Source organism: Talpa europaea (genome assembly GCF_964194135.1).
Source record: "Talpa europaea genome assembly, chromosome: 5".
Classification (NCBI taxonomy): Eukaryota; Metazoa; Chordata; class Mammalia; order Eulipotyphla; family Talpidae; genus Talpa; species Talpa europaea.
The window spans coordinates 130560585-130573229 of record NC_140071.1 but is presented as its reverse complement, the minus strand read 5'-3'; positions in this window follow the sequence as shown (position 1 = coordinate 130573229).

Sequence of the window (12645 nt, the reverse complement as noted above, 5' to 3'; positions counted from 1 at the left end):
GCTTGGCCTTGGCCTCCACTGAGCCTGTTCCTGCCAAGATGACAGTGTCAGTAGACCCAGCGGTCATCCTTCTGTCCCCACCCCACTTGACCCCCTCAAGCCTTTGGTACCACGACCACCCCATCCCTTTTGAAAAATGTCATTCCTTAGGCTTCCTGGTCAGCAAACATCCCTCCTTCTACTCCTTTATGAATTTCTCTTTTCTTTGCCCATTCTTTATTTTTTTTTAAGATTTATTTTTTTCTGCATGCAAGAATTGGGGTACAGGCCAGAGGTGTGGGGTGTGTGTGAGGGGATTCACCAGAGACAGAGTGGGGAACAGAATGGGCAGACTGACTGAAGTACACTGCTGAGGGGAGCAGCGGGTGAGACAGGAGAGGGCTGTCCCACCATGTGTGTAGTTTCCTGGCCAGCCGGGAATCGAACTCATGCTGCAGAGGCTGCGGATTGCTTCAACGTGCTGTGCTTAACCCCTCACGCCACCAGGGAGGCCCCTCTTTGCCCATTCTTTAAGTGAGTGATTTTCAAACTTTTAGTTTTTGCCATGGAACCCCCTTATTTAAAACAAACAAACAAACAAATGCACTTTTATGTACCTTCAGGCCCAATCTAAAAACCATAAAACCAGAGCGGCTGGAAACAGAGGATGGGTGTGGCTCTCAGGGGCTGGCGGTGTTAGGAGCAGCCCTTTACCTCCCTTCATCTCTCCCAGAAGCCCTCAAAGCTCCTCTTCAGGATCCTGGGTGTTGAGAATAAGTTTGCAGATTATAGCCTGAGATGTTGTGGTTCTGCAGACACTGACTTGGCCTCTTCACATTCCACTCACATCCTTCTGAGGAGTCACAATTACTATCCTTTCTCCAAGTGCGATGTGTCTAAAGGGCAACAAGCAATACACATTTCTTCTCTTAATACTTCTGTTAAGCAATTGAGAAATGAGATGTAGGAGACAGAGATCAAAAAGTCATTTTTATTGCTGTCGAGGTTGATTAGAGAACATGACTCCAACCTTGCAGACAAATGAACTGCTCTCTGTCTTTCCAAAGCTAACACCCCAGAGTCTTGGGCTAAACGGGACTTTCACAAGCGTTTCTGTCTGGCGGTTTTATTGCCTATGGTGTTTTGTAATTTGTGGGGTGCAAAGACATTTAGTGGATGGGGGGCAGTGATCGTGGGCTTCTATGTAAGGAACAATTCCTTATGTTGAAGAATTCGCCCTAATCCTGCATGAGCTTTTATTTTTAAAGATTTATTTATTTATTTATTCATACAAGAACTGGAGTACAGGGCAGATGCGCAGGAGGGTGAGAGGATTCACCAGAGACACAGCGGGGAACAGAACAGGCAGACCGATGAAATACACTGCTGAGGGGAGGAGCGGGAGAGACAGGAGAGGTCTGCAGCTCCATGTGGGACCCTTGCCGTCAGGCCAGGATCGAACCAGCACTGCAGAGGCTGCGGACAGCGTCACAGCGCCGCACTCAACCGCCTGCGCCACCAGGGGAGGCCCCTGCTTGAGCTTTGAAGACCCATCAGATGTCCATGCAGGTACATGGGCGTTCTTGTTATCTCACCTACGGAGGCTGACTCTGTGTTTATGTGATGGCTGTATTTTATTCTTTTATTTCTTGCACAGTTTTCATGTGCATTTTACACTCCATTTTCTAGAGAAGCGAGCACTGGGAATCGAATGTTGGTTGCATGTTGGCGGATTGAGAACTCCTCTGAGGGTTGTTCATATTTGAGAAAATGATGGAACAGCAATGACTCCTGTAGTGTTTTCATCACCATATAATACAGTTACCACTGTCAGTCCTATATTGGCCAATCGCTGTGACTGTCACCTTCACTGAATTTCCATATATAGGTACTGATACCTCACTGCACCCTTTTGGCTTCTAGTAAACTTGTACACAAATATTTACATATTGAAATTTAATTTATTAAAAATTCCCATTTTTTCACTCCTTTACATTACAGTTCAGATAGTATAACAATTTTTTTTAAATATTGTTTTCTTGGTGAAGGGAGGAATTAGAGCTGGGAGGGAGGCAAGAGGGTGAAGCCTTGAATGGCCAACTAAGGGGTCAGAGACAATGGGAACCACCAGAATTTTAATAAGAGAACCTAGTACCAAAAAAATAATATTGTTTTCTCAGGTCACTTCTATTACCTGTAAATTCCCTTCAGAATGGCAGGACAGTGTTACAAAATGCTGATTCTGTCCTAGAGGAAACCCTCATGGAAACATGAGGTCAGAAAAATGAATTAAAAAAATTCAGATTCCTGGGCCCCATCCAAAGCTGCTGAATGAAAGCCCTCCAGAGAAAGCCCTGGCTTTTTCTGTCTGGGAGGCAGCTTCTGCCTTCCTCTGCGCCATCCCATGCTTCGGGCTGGCTTGGATGCAGGCACTTGCCTTAAGGTGACCAGCTGTCTCTCTCCTCCCAGACACTATATCCCTGCTCTTTCCTACCTTGTCTGAGAAGCATCCCTGACACCCCAGTGTGAACGATGAGTCCCTGCTGTGGGCTCCAGAACATTCCTGCATCTGCACTAGACTCTGTTGCTGCCTCTGCCCCTGAAACTTAAGTTCTACCAGCATTAAGACCATGTGCTTGTGGGCCTCCCCAGTGGCAGTGCAGGTTCGATTCCTGGCCGGCTAGGGAGATACTCATATGGCGAGGCAGACCTCTCCTGTCTCGCCCACTTCTTCCTTTAGCAGTGCTTTCGTCAGTCTGCCTGTTCTGATCCCAGTCCTGTCTCTGATGAATCCTCTCACCCTCCTGCGTCTCTGGCCTGTACCCCAGCTTTTGTATAAATAAATAAAAAATCTTTAAAAAAATAAAATGGAAACCTTTTCTGAAAATAAAATAAAATAAAATAAAAATAAAAAAGGCCTAACAGGCATATGAAAAAATGTTCAACATCACTTGTCATCAGGGAAATGCAAATCAAAACTACCATGAGATACCATCTTACACCAGTGAGAATGGCACCTATTAAAAAAACTAGCAACAACAAATGTTGGCCATGTTGTGGAGAAAAAGAAACTCTCCTGCACTGTTGGTGGGAGTGCAAACTGGTCCAACCACTGTGGAAAGCTGTGTGGAGATTTCTGGACCTACTAAACATAGAGCTTCCATATGATCCAGCAATTCCACTCCTAGGTATTTACCCAAAGGACACAGAAACATCCATTCCAAAGAACACCTGCACCCCTATGTTTATAGCAGCACTGTTTACAATAGCTAAGCTTTGGAAACAACCCAAATGCCCAAAAATAGATGACTGGATCAAGAAGATGTGGTACATATATACCATGGAATATTACTCAGCATTCAAAAAAGATAAACACATGCAATTTGCAGCAACATGGATGGCGCTGGAAGGGATCATGCTCAGCGAAATAAGCCAAAAAGAAAAAGAAAAATACCGGATGGTCTCACTCATAGCAGGAATCTAGAAAACTTAAATAAGGGACCAGGAAAATGAATATAAGAAAGTGAAAATCAAAATCAACAAAAAACTATGAACCAGAGACACTTTTAGGGGGGCGGGGGCAGGAGGAGAGGGATTGGGGTCAGAATGGGGGGACTGCAATTGTATGGGGAATATAACAATAAAATTTATTAAAAAAAATAAACACATAAAAGATAAAAAAAAATAAAAAAGGCCATATGCATTTGATCTCTCTAATCCTTGTGCCTGGCCCAAGTGCAAACATATAAGCATCCCTTTCTTTGGGATCCTAGACAGGGATCCACACCAAAATAAACAGTATCTCTGTGAAAAGTTCTAAATCTTTGGTCCATTGGGCACTAATGGGGACAAACAGTTGACTGTCCCCATCAAAACCAGTCACGGCCAACCTCAGCTGAGATAAAGACCTCAAGGAGAAAATCCTTCCTCCCAAGATTATCTGGGGAGACAGTGTCTTTCATTCTTTAGTGTCTCTGCCAGAAAATCAATTGTTAAATTATTCATTGAGTCAGATCGAGTCGTTTTGAAAACAATCTTCACAGCGTGCAAAGCTTTATCAAAGTTGACATTATTCCTGATATCAGAGCAGATTAGTTGTATAATTTAATACTTAATCTGTCCACAAAACACAATGATGAAGAAGACATTGCTCCTTCCTGGGCGAGACCTTCCTGGGTGACTCCAAGGTCTTCTCACCTTATCAAGTGAGTCAAACCTCCGAGTAGTAAAGAGGCTCCTGAAACAACACTGATTTGGTTTACAGTTCATCCCTTGCTTATCTGCAGCTTAGCTGCCTCTCCTGATTTCCTGCGGGATGAGAGAGACATAGGAAGGAAGCTGCTGGGTTGATCAGCGCTGGCGGGATGCGGGCACACAGGTGAAGCTGGCACAACCAGATTCTGACCTCAGTTCTTGAGCTCGTGGCCATGGAGAGGTCCCCATATCTTCCATGTAAGATAGAGTGAGGGGGGACCTCCCTGGTGGTGCATGGGGCTAAATATCAGCACTATCAAGCTATCCACAGCCACTGTAGCACGTTCGATCCCTGGCCAGGGAGGTGACCTACATGGCACAGCAGACCTCTCCTATCTCTCCTACTGCTCCCCTAGGCAGTGTATTGTCAGTCTGCCTGTTCTGTTCCCTACTCTGTCTCTGGTGAATCCTCTCACCCCCTGCACCTCTGGCATTTTGGATGGCTAGTGTTAGATCATGTGTTACCACAGCCCAGATCATGTGTTACCCTGGCGCTTCCCTGGGGATTGTCAGCCACACAAGGCCGGGGCCCATGTCTTTCTCTGTGGGTCAGTATCCCTTGGGACAGTGTCTGATGTCTTGGAGACATATATCTCAAAATATAAGTAGCAATGAATCAGTGAAGATATCTCATCCATTTGAGGATCATTGTCTTGAAATCGACACATTCCTTAGGTGTGTGACCTCAGCGTTCCGCAGCCCAAGGAATTTTCTGTATTTTAATGTGATGATGGTTGGGAAGATGGCTCTATTTTGGTGGCCATCTACATACAGAACCCAGCGGGCTTTGCCTTTGGTGTGTTTCTTTCAGAGGTACCCTTGAGTAGGCAGCTAGAGGACATGCAGGGAAATTTGTACCATAAGAAAGTCCATTAAAGCCTCCAATGGAAAGAATTTAGTGACCTGCAGTAATTCTGAAGTTTGAGGGCAAAGTCTCAAGTCTCTCCCTTCCCGAGGCCAGTGCTTGCTTTTCCTGCCTGCTCGGTGCTTTTGTAATGGGCTGTTGGTGTTGAAATTCCTAGTGAAATACTGGCCATTCAGAGCACTGTTGAAAGCACTTACTTTAGTAAATGAGAAAATCCAAGAATTGTCTCTTTTTGTGTTAATTTTTACCAGATTTATACCTCAGGAAGGCAGTGGGTGGAATTGGAATAGTGGGAGAATCAAATATATAGTGACTGGGACAGCCTTATTATTATCACCGGCTCTGAATTACAGTGGCTGCTTGCAACTGAAATACTATAGAAAAATCTCAATTAACTGCATATCAGCCTTGTAGGAAAGTCGAGTAATTTGCTGAAGCACAGCACAACACCATAACAAAACAACCAAATTTCCATTGGGTTGTGTAAGTATGCAGTATGCTTTGCATGCTTGATCTACATTTTGCATATTACTATCAATATCCACTTACTGTATTAAATAATGAGAGTGATATGAGGCAAGAAGGTCTTTGAGGCATTTTAACATCCCAGTAGGTGTCCCTGGATTATAAAAATATTCTAACTGTTCATACAGCAGTTAGTGACTGCCTGTGCCTACAGAGTATTTGATATGAGCTAAAGTGACTGAGGAAATGAATTTTAATCAAATTAAATTTAATTGTGAATGCAAATTTAATTATTGGAAAGCCCAGCTCTCTATTTTGGGTCAATAGTTGATTTTTTGTTAAACATTTAGAAAAGAGTGTTATAAACCACCAACTGGAATATACACATCATTAACCTTTGGCTATATCTGCTTCAGTTATTTTGAAGAAATAAAATATTAAAGATGTATTTGAAATTTTCTTTGAAGTTCTCTCCTTTCTCTGCTTTCCCCCATTCCTGAAACATGTATATCCTGCTCATCCATGTTTTAATTGTTCAACTATTTATACACAATACACAGTGTTGTTTGCGTTTAAATAATTTAAACAAATAGTATGCTGCATATATGATTCTGGAACTTGCTTTTTTCACTTTCTAATGTATTTGGGATCCATATTCATGTTGATGTTTAAAGATTAATTTCATATATAAATCAATGCCATTCATTTAAAACTCAGCTAGAAAGGGCCAATTTATAGGTACCTCACTACCTAATCTTCAAAGGGTGGTAAGTTTTGGTTATTTCTAATTTTTTTCTCTTACAAACAATACTGTGATGAATATCCTAATTTATTTTTTCTTGGACATATGAGGGGAAGTTTCTATTGTCATTTTATGTTAATTATTGTTACTATTAATAATACATATGGACTTGTTTTTGCTAGTTAATTTTATGAGTTTTTTTCCCATTTATCATGATTTTTGCTTTGCTTCTCCACCCATCTCTTTCCTCTTCACCTCTTTAGAAGTTAAATATTTGATTTCATTCATGTGCTGATTAATTGTTAGCATGCATGATAAAAGGTTTAGATTTAGTCAATATCCTTATCATTTCCCCAGACAATACAAGGAACTCAGAATGCTCTTGAAACCATCCACCATCTGTATTATTGTTGAATAATATTTTAGTTTCACATTTAAAAAAAAACAGTTGGTCATCATTGTCACAATTTTGCCATCAGCATTATTTAGATTTATCAAATTTTCATCAATTTCTTGGCTTACTATTGCTTTTTGCATCCTACCTTTTCCTTCTGGATTGAGTTCTTTCTCGTGAGACATCCCCTTTGATATTACTTTTAATAAGGGGGTGTTAGCACTAAATGATCTTAGACTTTTATGAAGATAAAGACTATATCTACTCACTCCTGCATAATGATTTGGCCTGATCTCCCTCCTATTACATCTATTAGTTTTCTGGGGCTCCTACTAAATATGTGTTGAATACTTTCATTTTATTGTATGAACCTCTTAGTTCCTTTCATATTTTACAGCTCTTTATGACCTGCATTTTGGATAATTTTCTCAAATCTCCAACTCAGTTCATCAGTTCTCTTTTCCAGGTACTGTCCATTGAATTTTTACTTTTAATGACTATTTTTTTTATTTCTAGAAATTTGGTTGAATCCTTTTTGCAAATTTCAGAGTTTCTCCCTTACTGTTGTGTTCATTTTATTTTTTTCTTGAGAGAATGGATTCAGATCAGATGCCCGTGCAGGATACAGATTGGTGTTCTGCTGTGTTTGGGGTTGCGGGGAGTGCTTTTACTTTTCCTTCCCCTCAAAAATAGTCAACATCCTTCTAGTGTTCCTGGCCAATGCGAGGTCTTCTGTTGCCTGCTTAAGAGACAGTCTCCATGGCTCGCAACTTTATGTGGGAGGGGGCCCTGTTCCAGCTCCCCATCTCAAGATCCTGAGTGGTTAATCACCAATCTCTGCAATATTTACCTGGTACCAGGACCCAGAAGGACAGTGCCTTGTGTAATTGACACAGGGAAAGACTGTGTTAAACTAAAGTTAAGAATCCCTTGGTTACTTCAGCAACTTGAGATCTGTTCACTCACCATGTGGACTGACCCTCTCTCCTCTGCTCTCTCGTATTTCTCCTCCTCATCATTCTCTTTATGATGACTTCAAACTGCACCTTCTTCTCATTTCAAGAGACAGAGCAGCTGTGTTCTCTCTAGCTTTGAGCCTCAAACTTACTTCCACACCCATTCGGTGTTATAAACCAAGGTGCTTGACAGAATAGGACTTTCCAGAGAAGGGAAACCCTCCCCTCAAAAGGAGGTTGTTATTTAAATAGCAAGTTTTCCATCCCTTTAATTTTTGTAAATCCCATGGCACAGTGACTAACACAGCGTCAACACTCAACAAATGTTAGCTACCATAATTTCTGCTTCTAAAGTCTGTGATTCTAAATCATTTTTAATGATTGATTAAGCAGGAATGATTTGAAGAGGGAAGTGTGAAGACAAAGCACTGCTAATTCCAAAGTTCAATTAAAATTACTTTTTAATTACTTGCATGAATATTCCTTTGCTAATATGTATGAATGGAGATAATAAAGGTGGCTTGGTGCAAACACAGTATGCTATCATTGAAGAAAGAAGAAAAGAAAAAACACAAATATATCTTACAGAAAGGCTCTCAACCTCATTTATAATCAGGGAAATTAAAAATAAAGCCACAGGGAGATACCATTTCATTCTCATAGCATGCAAAGAGTTAGACTATACTAGAGTTGTCAAGGACGCGGAATGACAATGAATACAATGAATCCCTCACCTGGAGACGGGTGGCAGGGCGTGGGGACTGTAAGGGGCAGTGTTTATTAGTGCAAACACATTGGGTAAACACCTTGATATTATCTGGCAAAATTGAAGTGACTGCCCTTCTGGAAAACTTACCCATGCACACCTGGAATTTGAAAAGAATGGTCACATCCAAACAGCCCCCAACTAGCATCAACTCAAAGTCCTAAACAGTAGGATACATTTTTATACTCTTTGTGCAATGGCATTCCACAGAACACCCAAAGGAACACAATATACTGTAGCACATGACAGTGACCGACAGAGATGATGGAGGTGTTAGCTAATAGTATAGTGGCAATTATTTACAATGTACAAGTGTGTCAAATCAAAAGGTTGTAAACCTTAGATGTATACAATGTTGTGTTTCAGTGAAGAGAAGGAGAAGGGAATTAGGTACGTAGTGCTTGGCACATAGCAAAAGCTTAAGGAATATTTGGGTTTTTTTAAAAAAATTTTACCTTCCTTTGTGTATTGTGTGTTTAGTCTATGTGAGATTCATTTAGCTCCTTAGGTAATTAGGTTTGTAGTTTTCATCAAAGTGAAATATTTTCGGAAATTAGTCAGAAGGAAAAAGATAAATAACAGATAGTCTCACTTATATGTGGAAGATAGAGAAATTAAGCAAAAGGTCAAGAAAAAATCAAAACCAGCAAGTTGACCTTAGAACTGAGGCATACAGCAAAGGCTGGGGGGTGTGAGGGGGCAAAACAGGGGAGGGAAGACCACAGGGAATATGGTGATGGTTCATGGGTGATACGGTGGCAGGAGAGCTATGGGGACTACACCACCATAAGAAAAAAAGTATTAATTAAGATAAAAATGAATTTTTTTAGTATTGTATTTTTTCAGATTTTATTATTTTTTTTAATTTTATATATTTGTTAACTAAAGAGGAGTCCTATAAAAATGCCTCCCTTTGAATAAATGGGCCAAAATTTATCTCTTCCCCTCTTAGCATTTGTGTATATGGACATGATATTATATATACATATATTATATATATGATATTATATACATATAATATCATGATATATACATGCATGCATGCATGTGTATACACACATATATACATACATGCATGTATGTGTATATATATGTATATATGTATATGTGTATCTATACACACATACATGCATGCATGTATATATCATATATAATACAAGTAATTTTAACATGGTATGTTATATACCCCAACAGTATATGATGTATACTATATCTATACACATATATTCATATATTACTGCTGATAACATAATTACACGTAATGATCCCTATCACTGTACTATATATACACATTAACAATTCTAGCACAGCCATCTTTGTACGTACCCCAAGTTATTTTCTTAGGACAAGTTCCTAGGAGCAGTATCTGAGTCAGAGTGTATTGACCACTTCTAGGACTTTTTTTCTGATGTGCTCTGCCAAATTGCTCCAGAAAAGTAGAGTTGTTCAGCCCTTCTGCTGTGGCCTCTGAGGGCCCTGCCATATCTGCCGTCACCCAGCCTCTGTCCATACTGTTCACTTGACTCATTCATTTATACAATAAGCATAATTGATATTTTATTGTTCCAATTCTTTGATTATTAGTTAGGTGTCTCTGGTGAATCCTCTCACCCCCCACACCTCTGGCCTGTACCCCAGCTCTTGTATGCATAAATAAATAAATCTTAAAAAAAAAGATATACTATCTGCTGACTTCAATTCCTGCTGCTGTGCTGCAAAATCAGTTACTGTGTTACAATCTTTAAAATCTCAAACTGGGTGTTCATTAATGTTTTTGGTTAACACCTACATTCTTTAGTGTACTAAGATTAGGTCAGTCTTAACTATAAACATAATAATAGTCTACTAAAGTCATAATATTTTATACTTATTGTTTCTTTGCAGATCAAAGAACTGTGATAATATTATTTTAGTGAATCACCTTTGCTAATCCTGCCTGTTATTCCATCGAATGTCTATGTTCATACTAAAATAAAAATACTTCTTGAGTATCTGAAATTCAAATTTAACTAGAAGTTCTGTTATGTGTTTCCCTAAAGGTGGCAGCTTCACAGGAGGAGGGTCTGGAGTTGAAGACCGGGGTGGGGATCTGTATGAAGCAAGCACTGACACCCGGGTTGAGGGCTTCCAAGCCTCTCCCTTCCACCCTTCGGCTCTCACTCCTGTGCTTGGGTCTCAGGCAGCTGTGTGGCAGGGGTATGCATGCAGGTGCCTCTGAGCCTGAGTTGGCATAACCCTGTTATCCCTTTCCATTTATTTCATCTAGAAAGATTCCATCTAGTATGGCAGGAAGAATTTTGGCGGCAGATAGTTTAGAGTTCAAAACCCATCCCTCTCATTAACCAGTCTTGTGATTTGAGGCAAGTCATTTAAGCCCTTTGAACCTTGTTTCCTTGGAAAAAGAGGCCAAGGAAGGGAGATGTGGGACCAAAACACGTGGGGCCATGACCCCAGTCCTGAAAGTAAGCTCTAGACTTGGCCTGAAGTGATATCCTGTAGCACAAAAGACATAAACCTAAGTTCACAAGGCGATTGTGAGGTTTGCATATGATGATGTTTGAAAAGCACTTAGCAGAGTCTTTGGTGTCTCTGAAGCCAGCAGAGAAGCCAGCCTGAATCTTGAGGCAGCGGGATTAATGCAGGAAGAGTAATTACTCTCACACTTGCGTCAGTGTCCCTGGAAGAACTGGAAGGATTAACAAAGCAACAGAGAGTGGTGCGATGGCAACCCCTAGAGACCAGGAATTCTTGTTCTGGAAAGCATGAAATTTGGGACCCTCCACAGGGCAACTCTTTCTGTTTTTCTCTAGGAATGAAACTAGATTGGTGAAGGTGATATTGATGGGAGTTTAGGGGACACCAGCCTGGGGCAGCTCAAGAGGAGGCCGTGTCTTGGTGAAGCCTGCAGTCACCTGGTTCCCCAGTCAGCCCAGGTAGACGTGGGAGCTGACTGGGCTTTCACATGCTTTTCCCGGGGTCAAACAAAACCCTTGACCCCGGCTTCAGAGCTTCCCTACCACCTCATGACTCAAGATCTCATTGAGAAGCTAAAGAGTCACCCATTTGTAAATATTTTCCAGGCAGGTGTTACCAACCTAGCCAGCTTCTTCCCTCTCTCTCTAAGAGCCGTAGCCAACAGTTGGAGTGTTTTCCAGTTTCTACGGGAAGGGGCTTGCTAACTGTTAAGTGGGGAGTGATTTTGAAGGACCAGAAGAGCAATTAGGGTTTTGGCTGCTGGGGCCCTGTTATTAGTGGGACAGGTGGTGTCTCCACTGGTTCCTCACCCATGCAGTTATCTCCCGCCTGCCTGACAGGCTCTCTCCAGCACCCTGCTTGATTAAGGTGTGGGAGACACACCTCTTGCCTCCTTCTAAGGGCACAGCTTTGACCTGGGAGACAGCATGAGCTGAAAAGGACAAGCTGGGTTCAGGGAGCAAAAGGCACCTTCTGACTCCACGTGTGCCTTGACGGCTGGCCCAGGTGGGGTGTGCACTTATACGGAAGAACGAGACAGTGGACCAAGCAGGGGGACAGCTACTAACAGGAGACATCTGCTTCCCAACATTTGGGCGATCCACTTCATGACTTTTGCTGAATCTCTTTAATGGCTCTGTGATTGTTTACTTAATCTCTTTTTAAATCGACTCTATATTTTTACTTAAACACCATTCTTATCTTTAACTTAAGCAATATCAATGGAATCATGGGCAAAGTATATGGTGTCTTTCTAATATACATTTATTTTTATAAAGGCACATTATGAACTTAAAAATGCTTATCCACACAACCTTGAAAACCATCTCATTGTAATAATAACTGAGGTTTATTGAGTTTGTGGGCCAGGAACTGTTTCAATCCCTTCGTGGGTAGGAATTTATTTAATCCTCCAGGCAAGTCAGGGAGGGCGAGGATAATAGCAGTACCGACATCTACTGTTGCTGTTTGAAGATGAGCTGGTTGATGTTTGTAAAATGCCCAGAACTGTGTCTGCCGGGGAGAAGACATGTGCAGTTGTTTGCTACTATCCTAGTACCATTGCTTATTCTGCAGTTGGGGAAATAGAGGCAGGTATGGTGAAGGTAACATGCTTCCGGGGCTGAGACGGGGGAGACTAATTGGGGACTCACACCCAGAGCCCAGTCTCTGTTCCCAGATGGTGTATACCATCCACACTTTTGGAAACTAGCCAGGGACCAGGTCCCCACTCACCAAAAGAGGAACCAC